Source organism: Triturus cristatus, chromosome 4_2 (genome assembly GCF_964204655.1).
Source record: "Triturus cristatus chromosome 4_2, aTriCri1.1, whole genome shotgun sequence".
Lineage (NCBI taxonomy): Eukaryota > Metazoa > Chordata > Amphibia > Caudata > Salamandridae > Triturus > Triturus cristatus.
In genome coordinates this window covers 126989161-127011081 of record NC_140586.1, presented here as the reverse complement: position 1 = coordinate 127011081, position 21921 = coordinate 126989161, and positions in this window count along the sequence as shown.

The following is a 21921-nucleotide window of genomic DNA, read 5'->3' as shown; positions in this document are numbered from 1 at the left end:
TGACTACAGCATGTGAATTATCACTTTTGGAACTAAAATAAGTGTGTTTAGAGTCATTTTAATGCCTGGAATTGGTCGAAATAGAAGCTTCTGAGTAGGAGAAAAAGGCTGTAAAAATGGCAATTTTGGTCATATTGAGGATTTAAAAAGTAGTTATTCAACACGAGGCCCAATCCAAATGACATTTTGAATCAATTTTTCTACAGTCCAAAAAAACAATTTTCTGACGAAAAACGATGACCCGTGACCTGTTGAATTTTCTCCAGATGGTCAGAAATGGTAATTTTTTAATGTTTTATTTTTTGACTGTAAATGACTAATGCATGTGAATTATCACTTTTGGAACTAAAATAAGTGTGTTTAGAGTCATTTTAATGCCTGAAATTAGTCGAAATAGAAGCTTCTGAGTAGGAGAAAAAGGCTGTAAACATAGCAATTTTGGTCACATTGAGGCTTTAACAAGTAGTTATTCAACACGAGGCCCAATCCAAAAGATAATTTGAATCAATTTTTCTATGGTCCAAAAAACAATTTTCAGATGAAAAATGATGACCCGTGACCTGTCAAACTTTCTCCAGATGGTCAGAAATGGTAATTTTTGAATGTTTTTTTTTTTACTGTAAATGACTACTGCATGTGAATTATCACTTTTGGAACTAAAATAAGGGATTTTAGAGTCATTTTAATACCTGAAATTGGTCGAAATAGAAGCTTCTGAGTAGGAGAAAAAGGCTGTAAAAATGGCAATTTTTGTCACATTGAGGCTTTAAAAAGTAGTTATTCAACATGAGGCACAATCCAAATGACATTTTGAATGAATTTTTCTACAGTCCAAAAATAAATTTTCTGATGAAAAACGATGACCCGTGACCTGTCGAACTTTCTCCAGATGGTCAGAAATGGTAATTTTTTAATGTTTTATTTTTTGACTGTAAATGACTACTGCATGTGAATTATCACTTTTGGAACTAAAATAAGTGTGTTTAGAGTCATTTTAATGCCTGAAATTGGTCGAAATAGAAGCTTCTGAGTAGGAGAAAAAGGCTGTAAAAATGGCAATTTTGGTCACATTGAGGCTTTAAAAAGTAGTTATTCAACACGAGGCCCAATCCAAATGACATTTTGAATCAATTTTTCTACAGTCCAAAAAAACAATTTTCTGATGAAAAACGATGACCCGTGCCCTGTTGAACTTTCTCCAGATGGTCAGAAATGGTAATTTTTTAATGTTTTATTTTTTGACTGTAAATGACTATTGCATGTGAATTATCACTTTTGAGACTAAAATAAGTGTGTTTAGAGTCATTTTAATGCCTGAAATTGGTCGAAATAGAAGCTTCTGAGTAGGAGAAAAAGGCTGTAAACATAGCAATTTTGGTCACATTGAGGCTTTAACAAGTAGTTATTCAACACGAGGCCCAATCCAAAAGATAATTTGAATCAATTTTTCTACAGTCCAAAATATCAATTTTCTGATGAAAAACGATGACCCGTGACCTGTCGAACTTTCTCCAGATGGTCAGAAATGGTAATTTTTTAATGTTTTATTTTTTGACTATAAATGACTACTGCATGTGAATTATCACTTTTGGAACTAAAATAAGTGTGTTTAGAGTCATTTTAATGCCTGAAATTGGTCGAAATAGAAGCTTCTGAGTAGGAGAAAAAGGCTGTAAACATAGCAATTTTGGTCACATTGAGGCTTTAACAAGTAGTTATTCAACACGAGGCCCAATCCAAAAGATAATTTGAATCAATTTTTCTACAGTCCAAAATATCAATTTTCTGATGAAAAACGATGACCCGTGACCTGTCGAACTTTCTCCAGATGGTCAGAAATGGTAATTTTTTAATGTTTTATTTTTTGACTGTAAATGACTACTGCATGTGAATTATCACTTTTGGAACTAAAATAAGTGTGTTTAGAGTCATTTTAATGCCTGAAATTGGTCGAAATAGAAGCATCTGAGTAGGAGAAAAAGGCTGTAAAAATGGCAATTTTGGTCACATTGAGGCTTTAAAAAGAAGTTATTCAACACGAGGCCCAATCCAATTGACATTCAGAATCAATTTTTCTACAGTCCAAAAAATCAATTTTCTGATGAAAAACGATGACCCGTGACCTGTCGAACTTGCTCCAGATGGTCAGAAATGGTAATTTTTTATTGTTTTATTTTTTGACTGTAAATGACTACTGCATGTGAATTATCACTTTTGGAACTAAAATAAGTGTGTTTAGAGTCATTTTAATGCCTGGAATTGGTCGAAATAGAAGCTTCTGAGTATGAGAAAAAGGCTGTAAAAATGGCAATTTTGGTCACATTGAGGCTTTAAAAAGAAGTTATTCAACACGAGGCCCAATCCAATTGACATTCAGAATCAATTTTTCTACAGTCCAAAAAATCAATTTTCTGACGAAAAACGATGACCCGTGACCTGTTGAATTTTCTCCAGATGGTCAGAAATGGTAATTTTTTAATGTTTTAGTTTTTGACTGTAAATGACTACAGCATGTGAATTATCACTTTTGGAACTAAAATAAGTGTGTTTAGAGTCATTTTAATGCCTGAAATTGGTCGAAATAGAAGCTTCTGAGTAGGAGAAAAAGGCTGTAAACATAGCAATTTTGGTCACATTGAGGCTTTAACAAGTAGTTATTCAACACGAGGCCCAATCCAAAAGATAATTTGAATCAATTTTTCCACAGTCCAAAATATCAATTTTCTGATGAAAAACGATGACCCGTGACCTGTCGAACTTTCTCCAGATGGTCAGAAATGGTAATTTTTTAATGTTTTATTTTTTGACTGTAAATGACTACTGCATGTGAATTATCACTTTTGGAACTAAAATAAGTGTGTTTAGAGTCATTTTAATGCCTGAAATTGGTCGAAATAGAAGCTTCTGAGTAGGAGAAAAAGGCTGTAAAAATGGCAATTTTGGTCACATTGAGGCTTTAAAAAGAAGTTATTCAACACGAGGCCCAATCCAATTGACATTCAGAATTAATTTTTCTACAGTCCAAAAAATCAATTTTCTGATGAAAAACGATGACCCGTGACCTGTCGAACTTTCTCCAGATGGTCAGAAATGGTAATTTTTTATTGTTTTATTTTTTGACTGTAAATGACTACTGCATGTGAATTATCACTTTTGGAACTAAAATAAGTGTGTTTAGAGTCATTTTAATGCCTGAAATTGGTCGAAATAGAAGCTTCTGAGTAGGATAAAAAGGCTGTAAAAATGGCAATTTTGGTCACATTGAGGCTTTAAAAAGTAGTTATTCAACACGAGGCCCAATCCAAATGACATTTTGAATCAATTTTTCTACAGTCCAAAAAAACAATTTTCTGATGAAAAACGATGACCCGTGCCCTGTTGAACTTTCTCCAGATGGTCAGAAATGGTAATTTTTTAATGTTTTATTTTTTGACTGTAAATGACTATTGCATGTGAATTATCACTTTTGAGACTAAAATAAGTGTGTTTAGAGTCATTTTAATGCCTGAAATTGGTCGAAATAGAAGCTTCTGAGTCGGAGAAAAAGGCTGTAAAAATGGCAATTTTGGTCACATTGAGGCTTTAAAAAGTAGTTATTCAACACGAGGCCCAATCCAAATGACATTTTGAATTAATTTTTCAACAGTCCAATAAATCAATTTTCTGATGAAAAACGATGACCCGTGACCTGTCGAACTTTCTCCAGATGGTCAGAAATGGTAATTTTTTATTGTTTTATTTTTTGACTGTAAATGACTACTGCATGTGAATTATCACTTTTGGAACTAAAATAAGTGTGTTTAGAGTCATTTTAATGCCTGAAATTGGTCGAAATAGAAGCTTCTGAGTAGGAGAAAAAGGCTTTAAAATGGCAATTTTGGTCACATTTAGGCTTTAAAAAGTAGTTATTCAACACGAGGCCCAATCCAAATGACATTTTGAATCAATTTTTCTACATTCCAAAAAACAATTTTCTGATGAAAAACGATGACTTGTGCCCTGTTGAACTTTCTCCAGATGGTCAGAAATGGTAATTTTTTAATGTTTTATTTTTTGACTGTAAATGACTATTGCATGTGAATTATCACTTTTGAGACTAGAATAAGTGTGTTTAGAGTCATTTTAATGCCTGAAATTGGTCGAAATAGAAGCTTCTGAGTAGGAGAAAAAGGCTGTAAACATAGTAATTTTGGTCACATTGAGGCTTTAACAAGTAGTTATTCAACACGACGCCCAATCCAAAAGATAATTTGAATCAATTTTTCTACAGTCCAAAATATCAATTTTCTGATGAAAAACGGTTGCCCGTGACCTGTCGAACTTTCTCCAGATGGTCAGAAATGGTAATTTTTTAATGTTTTATTTTTTTACTGTAAATGACTACTGCATGTGAATTATCACTTTTGGAACTAAAATAAGTGTGTTTAGAGTCATTTTAAAGCCTGAAATTGGTCAAAATAGAAGCTTCTGAGTGGGAGAAAAAGGCTGTAAAAATTGCAATTTTGGTCACATTGAGGCTTTAAAAAGAAGTTATTCAACACAAGGCCCAATCCAATTGACATTCAGAATCAATTTTTCTACAGTCCAAAAAATCAATTTTCTGATGAAAAACGATGACCCGTGACCTGTCAAACTTTCTCCAGATGGTCAGAAATGGTAATTTTTTAATGTTTTATTTTTTGATTGTAAATGACTACTGCATGTGAATTATCACTTTTGAGACTAAAATAAGTGTGTTTAGAGTCATTTTAATGCCTGAAATTGGTCGAAATAGAAGCTTCTGAGTAGGAGAAAAAGGCTGTAAAAATGGCAATTTTGGTCATATTGAGGCTTTAAAAAGTAGTTATTCAACACGAGGCCCAATCCAAATGACATTTTGAATCAATTTTTCTACAGTCCAAAAAAACAATTTTCTGACGAAAAACGATGACCCGTGACCTGTTGAATTTTCTCCAGATGGTCAGAAATGGTAATTTTTTAATGTTTTAGTTTTTGACTGTAAATGACTACAGCATGTGAATTATCACTTTTGGAACTAAAATAAGTGTGTTTAGAGTCATTTTAATGCCTGAAATTGGTCGAAATAGAAGCTTCTGAGTAGGAGAAAAAGGCTGTAAAAATGGCAATTTTGGTCACATTGAGGCTTTAAAAAGTAGTTATTCAACACGAGGCCCAATCCAAATGACATTTTGAATCAATTTTTCTACAGTCCAAAAAAAACAATTTTCTGATGAAAAATGATGACCCGTGCCCTGTTGGACTTTCTCCAGATGGTCAGAAATGGTAATTTTTTAATGTTTTTTTTTTTTACTGTAAATGACTATTGCATGTGAATTATCACTTTTGAGACTAAAATAAGTGTGTTTAGAGTCATTTTAATGCCTGAAATTGGTCGAAATAGAAGCTTCTGAGTAGGAGAAAAAGGCTGTAAACATAGCAATTTTGGTCATATTGAGGCTTTAACAAGTAGTTATTCAACACAAGGCCCAATCCAAAAGATATTTTGAATCAATTTTTCTACAGTCCAAAATATCAATTTTCTGACGAAAAACGATGACCCGTGACCTGTTGAATTTTCTCCAGATGGTCAGAAATGGTAATTTTTTAATGTTTTATTTTTTGACTGTAAATGACTAATGCATGTGAATTATCACTTTTGGAACTAAAATAAGTGTGTTTAGAGTCATTTTAATGCCTGAAATTGGTCGAAATAGAAGCTTCTGGGTAGGAGAAAAAGGCTTTAAAATGGCAATTTTGGTCACATTTAGGCTTTAAAAAGTAGTTATTCAACACGAGGCCCAATCCAAATGACATTTTGAATCAATTTTTCTACAGTCCAAAAAAACAATTTTCTGATGAAAAACGATGACCCGTGCCCTGTTGAACTTTCTCCAGATGGTCAGAAATGGTAATTTTTTAATGTTTTATTTTTTGACTGTAAATGACTATTGCATGTGAATTATCACTTTTGAGACTAAAATAAGTGTGTTTAGAGTCATTTTAATGCCTGAAATTGGTCGAAATAGAAGCTTCTGAGTAGGAGAAAAAGACTGTACACATAGCAATTTTGGTCACATTGAGGCTTTAACAAGTAGTTATTCAACACGACGCCCAATCCAAAAGATAATTTGAATCAATTTTTCTACAGTCCAAAATATCAATTTTCTGATGAAAAACGATTGCCCGTGACCTGTCGAACTTTCTCCAGATGGTCAGAAATGGTAATTTTTTAATGTTTTATTTTTTTACTGTAAATGACTACTGCATGTGAATTATCACTTTTGGAACTAAAATAAGTGTGTTTAGAGTCATTTTAATGCCTGAAATTGGTCGAAATAGAAGCTTCTGAGTGGGAGAAAAAGGCTGTAAAAATGGCAATTTTGGTCACATTGAGGCTTTAAAAAGAAGTTATTCAACACGAGGCCCAATCCAATTGACATTCAGAATCAATTTTTCTACAGTCCAAAAAATCAATTTTCTGATGAAAAACGATGACCCGTGACCTGTCAAACTTTCTCCAGATGGTCAGAAATGGTAATTTTTTAATGTTTTATTTTTTGACTGTAAATGACTACTGCATGTGAATTATTACTTTTGGAACTAAAATAAGTGTGTTTAGAGTCATTTTAATGCCTGAAATTGGTCGAAATAGAAGCTTCTGAGTAGGAGAAAAATGCTGTAAAAATGGCAATTTTGGTCACATTGAGGCATTAAAAAGTAGTTTTTCAACATGAGGCACAATCCAAATGACATTTTGAATCAATTTTTCTACAGTCCAAAAAATCAATTTTCTGATGAAAAACGATGACCCGTGTCCTGTCGAACTTTCTCCAGATGGTCAGAAATGGTAATTTTTTAATGTTTTAGTTTTTGACTGTAAATGACTACAGCATGTGAAGTATCACTTTTGGAACTAAAATAAGTGTGTTTAGAGTAATTTTAATGCCTGAAATTGGTCGAAATAGAAGCTTCTGAGTAGGAGAAAAAGGCTGTAAAAATGGCAATTTTGGTCATATTGAGGCTTTAAAAAGTAGTTATTCAACACGAGGCCCAATCCAAATGACATTTTGAATCAATTTTTCTACACTCCAAAAAAACAATTTTCTGACGAAAAACGATGACCCTTGACCTGTTGAATTTTCTCCAGATGGTCAGAAATGGTAATTTTTTAATGTTTTATTTTTTGACTGTAAATGACTAATGCATGTGAATTATCACTTTTGGAACTAACATAAGTGTGTTTAGAGTCATTTTAATGCCTGAAATTAGTCGAAATAGAAGCTTCTGAGTAGGAGAAAAAGGCTGTAAAAATGGCAATTTTGGTCACATTGAGGCTTTAAAAAGTAGTTATTCAACATGAGGCACAACCCAAATGACATTTTGAATCAATTTTTCTACAGTCCAAAAAATCAATTTTCTGATGAAAAACGATGACCCGTGACCTGTCGAACTTTCTCCAGATGGTCAGAAATGGTAATTTTTTAATGTTTTATTTTTTGACTGTAAATGACTACTGCATGTGAATTATCACTTTTGGAACTAAAATAAGTGTGTTTAGAGTCATTTTAATGCCTTAAATTGGTCGAAATAGAAGCTTCTGAGTAGGAGAAAAAGGCTGTAAAAATGGCAATTTTGGTCACATTGAGGCTTTAAAAAGTAGTTATTCAACACGAGGCCCAATCCAAATGACATTTTGAATCACTTTTTCTACAGTCCAAAAAAACAATTTTCTGATGAAAAATGATGACCCGTGCCCTGTTGGACTTTCTCCAGATGGTCAGAAATGGTAATTTTTTAATGTTTTATTTTTTGACTGTAAATGACTATTGCATGTGAATTATCACTTTTGAGACTAAAATAAGTGTGTTTAGAGTCATTTTAATGCCTGAAATTGGTCGAAATAGAAGCTTCTGAGTAGGAGAAAAAGGCTGTAAACATAGCAATTTTGGTCACATTGAGGCTTTAACAAGTAGTTATTCAACACAAGGCCCAATCCAAAAGATATTTTGAATCAATTTTTCTACAGTCCAAAATATCAATTTTCTGATGAAAAACGATGACCCGTGACCTGTCGAACTTTCTCCAGATGGTCAGAAATGGTAATTTTTTAATGTTTTATTTTTTGACTGTAAATGACTACTGCATGTGAATTATCACTTTTGGAACTAAAATAAGTGTGTTTAGAGTCATTTTAATGCCTGAAATTGGTCGAAATAGAAGCTTCTGAGTAGGAGAAAAAGGCTGTAAACATAGCAATTTTGGTCACATTGAGGCTTTAACAAGTAGTTATTCAACACGAGGCCCAATCCAAAAGATAATTTGAATCAATTTTTCTACAGTCCAAAATATCAATTTTCTGAAGAAAAACGATAACCCGTGACCTGTCGAGCTTTCTCCAGATGGTCAGAAATGGTAATTTTGTAATGTTTTATTTTTTGACTGTAAATGACTACTGCATGTGAATTATCACTTTTGGAACTAAAATAACTGTGTTTAGAGTCATTTTAATGCCTGAAATTGGTCGAAATAGAAGCTTCTGAGTAGGAGAAAAAGGCTGTAAAAATGGCAATTTTGGTCACATTGAGGCTTTAAAAAGAAGTTATTCAACACGAGGCCCAATCCAATTGACATTCAGAATCAATTTTTCTACAGTCCAAAAAATCAATTTTCTGATGAAAAACGATGACCCGTGACCTGTCGAACTTTCTCCAGATGGTCAGAAATGGTAATTTTTTATTGTTTTATTTTTTGACTGTAAATGACTACTGCATGTGAATTATCACTTTTGGAACTAAAATAAGTGTGTTTAGAGTCATTTTAATGCCTGAAATTGGTCGAAATAGAAGCTTCTGAGTAGGATAAAAAGGCTGTAAAAATGGCAATTTTGGTCACATTGAGGCTTTAAAAAGTAGTTATTCAACACGAGGCCCAATCCAAATGACATTTTGAATCAATTTTTCTACAGTCCAAAAAAACAATTTTCTGATGAAAAACGATGACCCGTGCCCTGTTGAACTTTCTCCAGATGGTCAGAAATGGTAATTTTTTAATGTTTTATTTTTTGACTGTAAATGACTATTGCATGTGAATTATCACTTTTGAGACTAAAATAAGTGTGTTTAGAGTCATTTTAATGCCTGAAATTGGTCGAAATAGAAGCTTCTGAGTCGGAGGAAAAGGCTGTAAAAATGGCAATTTTGGTCACATTGAGGCTTTAAAAAGTAGTTATTCAACGCGAGGCCCAATCCAAATGACATTTTGAATTAATTTTTCAACAGTCCAATAAATCAATTTTCTGATGAAAAACGATGACCCGTGACCTGTCGAACTTTCTCCAGATGGTCAGAAATGGTAATTTTTTATTGTTTTATTTTTTGACTGTAAATGACTACTGCATGTGAATTATCACTTTTGGAACTAAAATAAGTGTGTTTAGAGTCATTTTAATGCCTGAAATTGGTCGAAATAGAAGCTTCTGAGTAGGAGAAAAAGGCTGTAAACATAGCAATTTTGGTCACATTGAGGCTTTAACAAGTAGTTATTCAACACGACGCCCAATCCAAAAGATAATTTGAATCAATTTTTCTACAGTCCAAAATATCAATTTTCTGATGAAAAACGATTGCCCGTGACCTGTCGAACTTTCTCCAGATGGTCAGAAATGGTAATTTTTTAATGTTTTATTTTTTTACTGTAAATGACTACTGCATGTGAATTATCACTTTTGGAACTAAAATAAGTGTGTTTAGAGTCATTTTAATGCCTGAAATTGGTCGAAATAGAAGCTTCTGAGTGGGAGAAAAAGGCTGTAAAAATGGCAATTTTGGTCACATTGAGGCTTTAAAAAGAAGTTATTCAACACGAGGCCCAATCCAATTGACATTCAGAATCAATTTTTCTACAGTCCAAAAAATCAATTTTCTGATGAAAAACGATGACCCGTGACCTGTCGAACTTTCTCCAGATGGTCAGAAATGGTAATTTTTTAATGTTTTAGTTTTTGACTGTAAATGACTACAGCATGTGAAGTATCACTTTTGGAACTAAAATAAGTGTGTTTAGAGTAATTTTAATGCCTGAAATTGGTCGAAATAGAAGCTTCTGAGTAGGAGAAAAAGGCTGTAAAAATGGCAATTTTGGTCATATTGAGGCTTTAAAAAGTAGTTATTCAACACGAGGCCCAATCCAAATGACATTTTGAATCAATTTTTCTACACTCCAAAAAAACAATTTTCTGACGAAAAACGATGACCCTTGACCTGTTGAATTTTCTCCAGATGGTCAGAAATGGTAATTTTTTAATGTTTTCTTTTTTGACTGTAAATGACTAATGCATGTGAATTATCACTTTTGGAACTAACATAAGTGTGTTTAGAGTCATTTTAATGCCTGAAATTAGTCGAAATAGAAGCTTCTGAGTCGGAGAAAAAGGCTGTAAAAATGGCAATTTTGGTCACATTGAGGCTTTAAAAAGTAGTTATTCAACATGAGGCACAACCCAAATGACATTTTGAATCAATTTTTCTACAGTCCAAAAAATCAATTTTCTGATGAAAAACGATGACCCGTGACCTGTCGAACTTTCTCCAGATGGTCAGAAATGGTAATTTTTTAATGTTTTATTTTTTGACTGTAAATGACTACTGCATGTGAATTATCACTTTTGGAACTAAAATAAGTGTGTTTAGAGTCATTTTAATGCCTTAAATTGGTCGAAATAGAAGCTTCTGAGTAGGAGAAAAAGGCTGTAAAAATGGCAATTTTGGTCACATTGAGGCTTTAAAAAGTAGTTATTCAACACGAGGCCCAATCCAAATGACATTTTGAATCACTTTTTCTACAGTCCAAAAAAACAATTTTCTGATGAAAAATGATGACCCGTGCCCTGTTGGTTTTTCTCCAGATGGTCAGAAATGGTAATTTTTTAATGTTTTATTTTTTGACTGTAAATGACTATTGCATGTGAATTATCACTTTTGAGACTAAAATAAGTGTGTTTAGAGTCATTTTAATGCCTGAAATTGGTCGAAATAGAAGCTTCTGAGTAGGAGAAAAAGGCTGTAAACATAGCAATTTTGGTCACATTGAGGCTTTAACAAGTAGTTATTCAACACAAGGCCCAATCCAAAAGATATTTTGAATCAATTTTTCTACAGTCCAAAATATCAATTTTCTGATGAAAAACGATGACCCGTGACCTGTCGAACTTTCTCCAGATGGTCAGAAATGGTAATTTTTTAATGTTTTATTTTTTGACTGTTAATGACTACTGCATGTGAATTATCACTTTTGGAACTAAAATAAGTGTGTTTAGAGTCATTTTAATGCCTGAAATTGGTCGAAATAGAAGCTTCTGAGTAGGAGAAAAAGGCTGTAAACATAGCAATTTTGGTCACATTGAGGCTTTAACAAGTAGTTATTCAACACGAGGCCCAATCCAAAAGATAATTTGAATCAATTTTTCTACAGTCCAAAATATCAATTTTCTGAAGAAAAACGATGACCCGTGACCTGTCGAGCTTTCTCCAGATGGTCAGAAATGGTAATTTTGTAATGTTTTATTTTTTGACTGTAAATGACTACTGCATGTGAATTATCACTTTTGGAACTAAAATAACTGTGTTTAGAGTCATTTTAATGCCTGAAATTGGTCGAAATAGAAGCTTCTGAGTAGGAGAAAAATGCTGTAAAAATGGCAATTTTGGTCACATTGAGGCTTTAAAAAGAAGTTATTCAACACGAGGCCCAATCCAATTGACATTCAGAATCAATTTTTCTACAGTCCAAAAAATCAATTTTCTGATGAAAAACGATGACCCGTGACCTGTCGAACTTTCTCCAGATGGTCAGAAATGGTAATTTTTTATTGTTTTATTTTTTGACTGTAAATGACTACTGCATGTGAATTATCACTTTTGGAACTAAAATAAGTGTGTTTAGAGTCATTTTAATGCCTGAAATTGGTCGAAATAGAAGCTTCTGAGTAGGATAAAAAGGCTGTAAAAATGGCAATTTTGGTCACATTGAGGCTTTAAAAAGTAGTTATTCAACACGAGGCCCAATCCAAATGACATTTTGAATCAATTTTTCTACAGTCCAAAAAAACAATTTTCTGATGAAAAACGATGACCCGTGCCCTGTTGAACTTTCTCCAGATGGTCAGAAATGGTAATTTTTTAATGTTTTATTTTTTGACTGTAAATGACTATTGCATGTGAATTATCACTTTTGAGACTAAAATAAGTGTGTTTAGAGTCATTTTAATGCCTGAAATTGGTCGAAATAGAAGCTTCTGAGTCGGAGGAAAAGGCTGTAAAAATGGCAATTTTGGTCACATTGAGGCTTTAAAAAGTAGTTATTCAACACGAGGCCCAATCCAAATGACATTTTGAATTAATTTTTCAACAGTCCAATAAATCAATTTTCTGATGAAAAACGATGACCCGTGACCTGTCGAACTTTCTCCAGATGGTCAGAAATGGTAATTTTTTATTGTTTTATTTTTTGACTGTAAATGACTACTGCATGTGAATTATCACTTTTGGAACTAAAATAAGTGTGTTTAGAGTCATTTTAATGCCTGAAATTGGTCGAAATAGAAGCTTCTGAGTAGGAGAAAAAGGCTGTAAACATAGCAATTTTGGTCACATTGAGGCTTTAACAAGTAGTTATTCAACACGACGCCCAATCCAAAAGATAATTTGAATCAATTTTTCTACAGTCCAAAATATCAATTTTCTGATGAAAAACGATTGCCCGTGACCTGTCGAACTTTCTCCAGATGGTCAGAAATGGTAATTTTTTAATGTTTTATTTTTTTACTGTAAATGACTACTGCATGTGAATTATCACTTTTGGAACTAAAATAAGTGTGTTTAGAGTCATTTTAATGCCTGAAATTGGTCGAAATAGAAGCTTCTGAGTGGGAGAAAAAGGCTGTAAAAATGGCAATTTTGGTCACATTGAGGCTTTAAAAAGAAGTTATTCAACACGAGGCCCAATCCAATTGACATTCAGAATCAATTTTTCTACAGTCCAAAAAATCAATTTTCTGATGAAAAACGATGACCCGTGACCTGTCAAACTTTCTCCAGATGGTCAGAAATGGTAATTTTTTAATGTTTTATTTTTTGACTGTAAATGACTACTGCATGTGAATTATCACTTTTGGAACTAAAATAAGTGTGTTTAGAGTCATTTTAATGCCTGAAATTGGTCGAAATTGAAGCTTCTGAGTAGGAGAAAAAGGCTGTAAAAATGGCAATTTTGGTCACATTGAGGCTTTAAAAAGTAGTTATTCAACATGAGGCCCAATCCAAATGACATTTTGAATCAATTTTTCTACAGTCCAAAAAAACAATTTTCTGATGAAAAACGATGACCCGTGCCCTGTTGAACTTTCTCCAGATGGTCAGAAATGGTAATTTTTTTAATGTTTTATTTTTTGACTGTAAATGACTATTGCATGTGAATTATCACTTTTGAGACTAAAATAAGTGTGTTTAGAGTCATATTAATGCCTGAAATTGGTCGAGATAGAAGCTTCTGAGTAGGAGAAAAAGGCTGTAAAAATGGCAATTTTGGTCACATTGAGGCTTTAAAAAGTAGTTATTCAACACGAGGCCCAATCCAAAAGATAATTTGAATCAATTTTTCTACAGTCCAAAATATCAATTTTCTGATGAAAAACGATGACCCGTGCCCTGTTGAACTTTCTCCAGATGGTCAGAAATGGTAATTTTTTAATGTTTTATTTTTTGACTGTAAATAACTATTGCATGTGAATTATCGCTTTTGAGACTAAAATAAGTGTGTTTAGAGTCATTTTAATGCCTGAAATTGGTCGAAATAGAAGCTTCTGAGTAGGAGAAAAAGGCTGTAAACATTGCAATTTTGGTCACATTGAGGCTTTAACAAGTAGTTATTCAACACGACGCCCAATCCAAAAGATAATTTGAATCAATTTTTCTACAGTCCAAAATATCAATTTTCTGATGAAAAACGATGACCCGTGACCTGTCGAACTTTCTCCAGATGGTCAGAAATGGTAATTTTTTAATGTTTTATTTTTTGACTGTAAATGACTATTGCATGTGAATTATCACTTTTGAGACTAAAATAAGTGTGTTTAGAGTCATTTTAATGCCTGAAATTGGTCAAAATAGAAGCTTCTGAGTGGGAGAAAAAGGCTGTAAAAATGGCAATTTTGGTCACATTGAGGCTTTAAAAAGAAGTTATTCAACACGAGGCCCAATCCAATTGACATTCAGAATCAATTTTTCTACAGTCCAATAAATCAATTTTCTGATGAAAAACGATGACCCGTGACCTGTCAAACTTTCTCCAGATGGTCAGAAATGGTAATTTTTTAATGTTTTATTTTTTGACTGTAAATGACTAATGCATGTGAATTATCACTTTTGGAACTAAAATAAGTGTGTTTAGAGTCATTTTAATGCCTGAAATTAGTCGAAATAGAAGCTTCTTAGTGGGAGAAAAAGGCTGTAAAAATGGCAATTTTGGTCACATTGAGGCTTTAAAAAGTAGTTATTCAACATGAGGCACAACCCAAATGACATTTTGAATCAATTTTTCTACAGTCCAAAAAATCAATTTTCTGATGAAAAACGATGACCCGTGACCTGTTGAATTTTCTCCAGATGGTCAGAAATGGTAATTTTTTAATGTTTTATTTTTTGACTGTAAATGACTAATGCATGTGAATTATCACTTTTGGAACTAAAATAAGTGTGTTTAGAGTCATTTTAATGCCTGAAATTAGTCGAAATAGAAGCTTCTTAGTAGGAGAAAAAGGCTGTAAAAATGGCAATTTTGGTCACATTGAGGCTTTAAAAAGTAGTTATTCAACATGAGGCACAACCCAAATGACATTTTGAATCAATTTTTCTACAGTCCAAAAAATCAATTTTCTGATGAAAAACGATGACCCGTGACCTGTCGAACTTTCTCCAGATGGTCAGAAATGGTAATTTTTTAATGTTTTATTTTTTGACTGTAAATGACTACTGCATGTGAATTATCACTTTTGGAACTAAAATAAGTGTGTTTAGAGTCATTTTAATGCCTGAAATTGGTCGAAATAGAAGCTTCTGAGTCGGAGAAAAAGGCTGTAAAAATGGCAATTTTGGTCACATTGAGGCTTTAAAAAGTAGTTATTCAACACGAGGCCCAATCCAAATGACATTTTGAATTAATTTTTCAACAGTCCAATAAATCAATTTTCTGATGAAAAACGATGACCCGTGACCTGTCGAACTTTCTCCAGATGGTCAGAAATGGTAATTTTTTATTGTTTTATTTTTTGACTGTAAATGACTACTGCATGTGAATTATCACTTTTGGAACTAAAATAAGTGTGTTTAGAGTCATTTTAATGCCTGAAATTGGTCGAGATAGAAGCTTCTGAGTAGGAGAAAAAGGCTGTAAAAATGGCAATTTTGGTCACATTGAGGCTTTAAAAAGTAGTTATTCAACACGAGGCCCAATCCAAATGACATTTTGAATCAATTTTTCTACAGTCCAAAAAAACAATTTTCTGATGAAAAACGATGACCCGTGCCCTGTTGAACTTTCTCCAGATGGTCAGAAATGGTAATTTTTTAATGTTTTATTTTTTGACTGTAAATGACTACTGCATGTGAATTATCACTTTTGGAACTAAAATAAGTGTGTTTAGAGTCATTTTAATGCCTGAAATTGGTCGAGATAGAAGCTTCTGAGTAGGAGAAAAAGGCTGTAAAAATGGCAATTTTGGTCACATTGAGGCTTTAAAAAGTAGTTATTCAACACGAGGCCCAATCCAAAAGATAATTTGAATCAATTTTTCTACAGTCCAAAATATCAATTTTCTGATGAAAAACGATGACCCGTGCCCTGTTGAACTTTCTCCAGATGGTCAGAAATGGTAATTTTTTAATGTTTTATTTTTTGACTGTAAATGACTATTGCATGTGAATTATCACTTTTGAGACTAAAATAAGTGTGTTTAGAGTCATTTTAATGCCTGAAATTGGTCGAAATAGAAGCTTCTGAGTAGGAGAAAAAGGCTGTAAACATTGCAATTTTGGTCACATTGAGGCTTTAACAAGTAGTTATTCAACACGACGCCCAATCCAAAAGATAATTTGAATCAATTTTTCTACAGTCCAAAATATCAATTTTCTGATGAAAAACGATGACCCGTGACCTGTCGAACTTTCTCCAGATGGTCAGAAATGGTAATTTTTTAATGTTTTATTTTTTGACTGTAAATGACTATTGCATGTGAATTATCACTTTTGAGACTAAAATAAGTGTGTTTAGAGTCATTTTAATGCCTGAAATTGGTCAAAATAGAAGCTTCTGAGTGGGAGAAAAAGGCTGTAAAAATGGCAATTTTGGTCACATTGAGGCTTTAAAAAGAAGTTATTCAACACGAGGCCCAATCCAATTGACATTCAGAATCAATTTTTCTACAGTCCAAAAAATCAATTTTCTGATGAAAAACGATGACCCGTGACCTGTCAAACTTTCTCCAGATGGTCAGAAATGGTAATTTTTTAATGTTTTATTTTTTGACTGTAAATGACTAATGCATGTGAATTATCACTTTTGGAACTAAAATAAGTGTGTTTAGAGTCATTTTAATGCCTGAAATTAGTCGAAATAGAAGCTTCTTAGTGGGAGAAAAAGGCTGTAAAAATGGCAATTTTGGTCACATTGAGGCTTTAAAAAGTAGTTATTCAACATGAGGCACAACCCAAATGACATTTTGAATCAATTTTTCTACAGTCCAAAAAATCAATTTTCTGATGAAAAACGATGACCCGTGACCTGTCGAACTTTCTCCAGATGGTCAGAAATGGTAATTTTTTAATGTTTTATTTTTTGACTGTAAATGACTACTGCATGTGAATTATCACTTTTGGAACTAAAATAAGTGTGTTTAGAGTCATTTTAATGCCTGAAATTGGTCGAAATAGAAGCTTCTGAGTAGGAGAAAAAGGCTGTAAAAATGACAATTTTGGTCACATTGAGGCTTTAAAAAGTAGTTATTCAACACGAGGCCCAATCCAAATGACATTTTGAATCAATTTTTCTACAGTCCCAAAAAACAATTTTCTGATGAAAAATGATGACCCGTGCCCTGTTGAACTTTCTCCAGATGGTCAGAAATGGTAATTTTTTAATGTTTTATTTTTTGACTGTAAATGACTACTGCATGTGAATTATCACTTTTGGAACTAAAATAAGTGTGTTTAGAGTCATTTTAATGCCTGAAATTGGTCGAAATAGAAGCTTCTGAGTAGGAGAAAAAGGCTGTAAAAATGGCAATTTTGGTCACATTGAGGCTTTAAAAAGAAGTTATTCAACACGAGGCCCAATCCAATTGACATTCAGAATCAATTTTTCTACAGTCCAAAAAATCAATTTTCTGATGAAAAACGATGACCTGTGACCTGTCAAACTTTCTCCAGATGGTCAGAAATGGTAATTTTTTAATGTTTTATTTTTTGACTGTAAATGACTACTGCATGTTAATTATTACTTTTGGAACTAAAATAAGTGTGTTTAAAGTCATTTTAATGCCTGAAATTGGTCGAAATAGAAGCTCCTGAGTAGGAGAAAAAGGCTGTAAAAATGGCAATTTTGGTCACATTGAGGTTTTAAAAAGTAGTTTTTCAACATGAGGCACAATCCAAATGACATTTTGAATCAATTTTTCTACAGTCCAAAAAAACAATTTTCTGATGAAAAACGATGACCCGTGACCTGTTGAATTTTCTCCAGATGGTCAGAAATGGTAATTTTTTAATGTTTTATTTTTTGACTGTAAATGACTAATGCATGTGAATTATCACTTTTGGAACTAAAATAAGTGTGTTTAGAGTCATTTTAATGCCTGAAATTAGTCGAAATAGAAGCTTCTTAGTAGGAGAAAAAGGCTGTAAGAATGGCAATTTTGGTCACATTGAGGCTTTAAAAAGTAGTTATTCAACATGAGGCACAACCCAAATGACATTTTGAATCAATTTTTCTACAGTCCAAAAAATCAATTTTCTGATGAAAAACGATGACACGTGACCTGTTGAATTTTCTCCAGATGGTCAGAAATGGTAATTTTTTAATGTTTTATTTTTTGACTGTAAATGACTACTGCATGTGAATTATCACTTTTGGAACTAAAATAAGTGTGTTTAGAGTCATTTTAATGCCTGAAATTGGTCGAAATAGAAGCTTCTGAGTCGGAGAAAAAGGCTGTAAAAATGGCAATTTTGGTCACATTGAGGCTTTAAAAAGTAGTTATTCAACACGAGGCCCAATCCAAATGACATTTTGAATTAATTTTTCAACAGTCCAATAAATCAATTTTCTGATGAAAAACGATGAGCCGTGACCTGTCGAACTTTCTCCAGATGGTCAGAAATGGTAATTTTTTATTGTTTTATTTTTTGACTGTAAATGACTACTGCATGTGAATTATCACTTTTGGAACTAAAATAAGTGTGTTTAGAGTCATTTTAATGCCTGAAATTGGTCGAGATAGAAGCTTCTGAGTAGGAGAAAAAGGCTGTAAAAATGGCAATTTTGGTCACATTGAGGCTTTAAAAAGTAGTTATTCAACACGAGGCCCAATCCAAATGACATTTTGAATCAATTTTTCTACAGTCCAAAAAAACAATTTTCTGATGAAAAACGATGACCCGTGCCCTGTTGAACTTTCTCCAGATGGTCAGAAATGGTAATTTTTTAATGTTTTATTTTTTGACTGTAAATGACTATTGCATGTGAATTATCACTTTTGAGACTAAAATAAGTGTGTTTAGAGTCATTTTAATGCCTGAAATTGGTCGAAATAGAAGCTTCTGAGTAGGAGAAAAAGGCTGTAAACATAGCAATTTTGGTCACATTGAGGCTTTAACAAGTAGTTATTCAACACGACGCCCAATCCAAAAGATAATTTGAATCAATTTTTCTACAGTCCAAAATATCAATTTTCTGATGAAAAACGATGACCCGTGACCTGTCGAACTTTCTCCAGATGGTCAGAAATGGTAATTTTTTAATGTTTTATTTTTTTACTGTAAATCACTACTGCATGTGAATTATCACTTTTGGAACTAAAATAAGTGTGTTTAGAGTCATTTTAATGCCTGAAATTGGTCGAAATAGAAGCTTCTGAGTGGGAGAAAAAGGCTGTAAAAATGGCAATTTTGGTCACATTGAGGCTTTAAAAAGAAGTTATTCAACATGAGGCCCAATCCAATTGACATTCAGAATCAATTTTTCTACAGTCCAAAAAATCAATTTTCTGATGAAAAACGATGTCCCGTGACCTGTCAAACTTTCTCCAGATGGTCAGAAATGGTAATTTTTTAATGTTTTATTTTTTGACTGTAAATGACTACTGCATGTGCATTATTACTTTTGGAACTAAAATAAGTGTGTTTAGAGTCATTTTAATGCCTGAAATTGGTCGAAATAGAAGCTTCTGAGTAGGAGAAAAAGGCTGTAAAAATGGCAATTTTGGTCACATTGAGGCTTTAAAAAGTAGTTTTTCAACATGAGGCACAATCCAAATGACATTTTGAATCAATTTTTCTACAGTCCAAAAAATCAATTTTCTGATGAAAAACGATGACCCGTGACCTGTCGAACTTTCTCCAGATGGTCAGAAATGGTAATTTTTTAATGTTTTAGTTTTCAACTGTAAATGACTACAGCATGTGAATTATCACTTTTGGAACAAAAATAAGTGTGTTTAGAGTCATTTTAATGCCTGAAAATGGTCGAAATAGAAGCTTCTGAGTAGGAGAAAAAGGCTGTAAAAATGGCAATTTTGGTCATATTGAGGCTTTAAAAAGTAGTTATTCAACACGAGGCCCAATCCAAATGACATTTTGAATCAATTTTTCTACAGTCCAAAAAAACAATTTTCTGACGAAAAACGAGGACCCGTGACCTGTTGAATTTTCTCCAGATGGTCAGAAATGGTAATTTTTTAATGTTTTATTTTTTGACTGTAAATGACTAATGCATGTGAATTATCACTTTTGGAACTAAAATAAGTGTGTTTAGAGTCATTTTAATGCCTGAAATTAGTCGAAATAGAAGCTTCTGAGTAGGAGAAAAAGGCTGTAAAAATGGCAATTTTGGTCACATTGAGGCTTTAAAAAGTAGTTATTCAACATGAGGCACAACCCAAATGACATTTTGAATCAATTTTTCTACAGTCCAAAATATCAATTTTCTGATGAAAAACGATGACCCGTGACCTGTCGAACTTTCTCCAGATGGTCAGAAATGGTAATTTTTTAATGTTTTATTTTTTTACTGTAAATCACTACTGCATGTGAATTATCACTTTTGGAACTAAAATAAGTGTGTTTAGAGTCATTTTAATGCCTGAAATTGGTCGAAATAGAAGCTTCTGAGTGGGAGAAAAAGGCTGTAAAAATGGCAATTTTGGTCACATTGAGGCTTTAAAAAGAAGTTATTCAACATGAGGCCCAATCCAATTGACATTCAGAATCAATTTTTCTACAGTCCAAAAAATCAATTTTCTGATGAAAAACGATGTCCCGTGACCTGTCAAACTTTCTCCAGATGGTCAGAAATGGTAATTTTTTAATGTTTTATTTTTTGACTGTAAATGACTACTGCATGTGCATTATTACTTTTGGAACTAAAATAAGTGTGTTTAGAGTCATTTTAATGCCTGAAATTGGTCGAAATAGAAGCTTCTGAGTAGGAGAAAAAGGCTGTAAAAATGGCAATTTTGGTCACATTGAGGCTTTAAAAAGTAGTTTTTCAACATGAGGCACAATCCAAATGACATTTTGAATCAATTTTTCTACAGTCCAAAAAATCAATTTTCTGATGAAAAACGATGACCCGTGACCTGTCGAACTTTCTCCAGATGGTCAGAAATGGTAATTTTTTAATGTTTTAGTTTTCAACTGTAAATGACTACAGCATGTGAATTATCACTTTTGGAACAAAAATAAGTGTGTTTAGAGTCATTTTAATGCCTGAAAATGGTCGAAATAGAAGCTTCTGAGTAGGAGAAAAAGGCTGTAAAAATGGCAATTTTGGTCATATTGAGGCTTTAAAAAGTAGTTATTCAACACGAGGCCCAATCCAAATGACATTTTGAATCAATTTTTCTACAGTCCAAAAAAACAATTTTCTGACGAAAAACGAGGACCCGTGACCTGTTGAATTTTCTCCAGATGGTCAGAAATGGTAATTTTTTAATGTTTTATTTTTTGACTGTAAATGACTAATGCATGTGAATTATCACTTTTGGAACTAAAATAAGTGTGTTTAGAGTCATTTTAATGCCTGAAATTAGTCGAAATAGAAGCTTCTGAGTAGGAGAAAAAGGCTGTAAAAATGGCAATTTTGGTCACATTGAGGCTTTAAAAAGTAGTTATTCAACATGAGGCACAACCCAAATGACATTTTGAATCAATTTTTCTACAGTCCAAAATATCAATTTTCTGATGAAAAACGATGACCCGTGACCTGTCGAACTTTCTCCAGATGGTCAGAAATGGTAATTTTTTAATGTTTTATTTTTTTACTGTAAATCACTACTGCATGTGAATTATCACTTTTGGAACTAAAATAAGTGTGTTTAGAGTCATTTTAATGCCTGAAATTGGTCGAAATAGAAGCTTCTGAGTGGGAGAAAAAGGCTGTAAAAATGGCAATTTTGGTCACATTGAGGCTTTAAAAAGAAGTTATTCAACATGAGGCCCAATCCAATTGACATTCAGAATCAATTTTTCTACAGTCCAAAAAATCAATTTTCTGATGAAAAACGATGTCCCGTGACCTGTCAAACTTTCTCCAGATGGTCAGAAATGGTAATTTTTTAATGTTTTATTTTTTGACTGTAAATGACTACTGCATGTG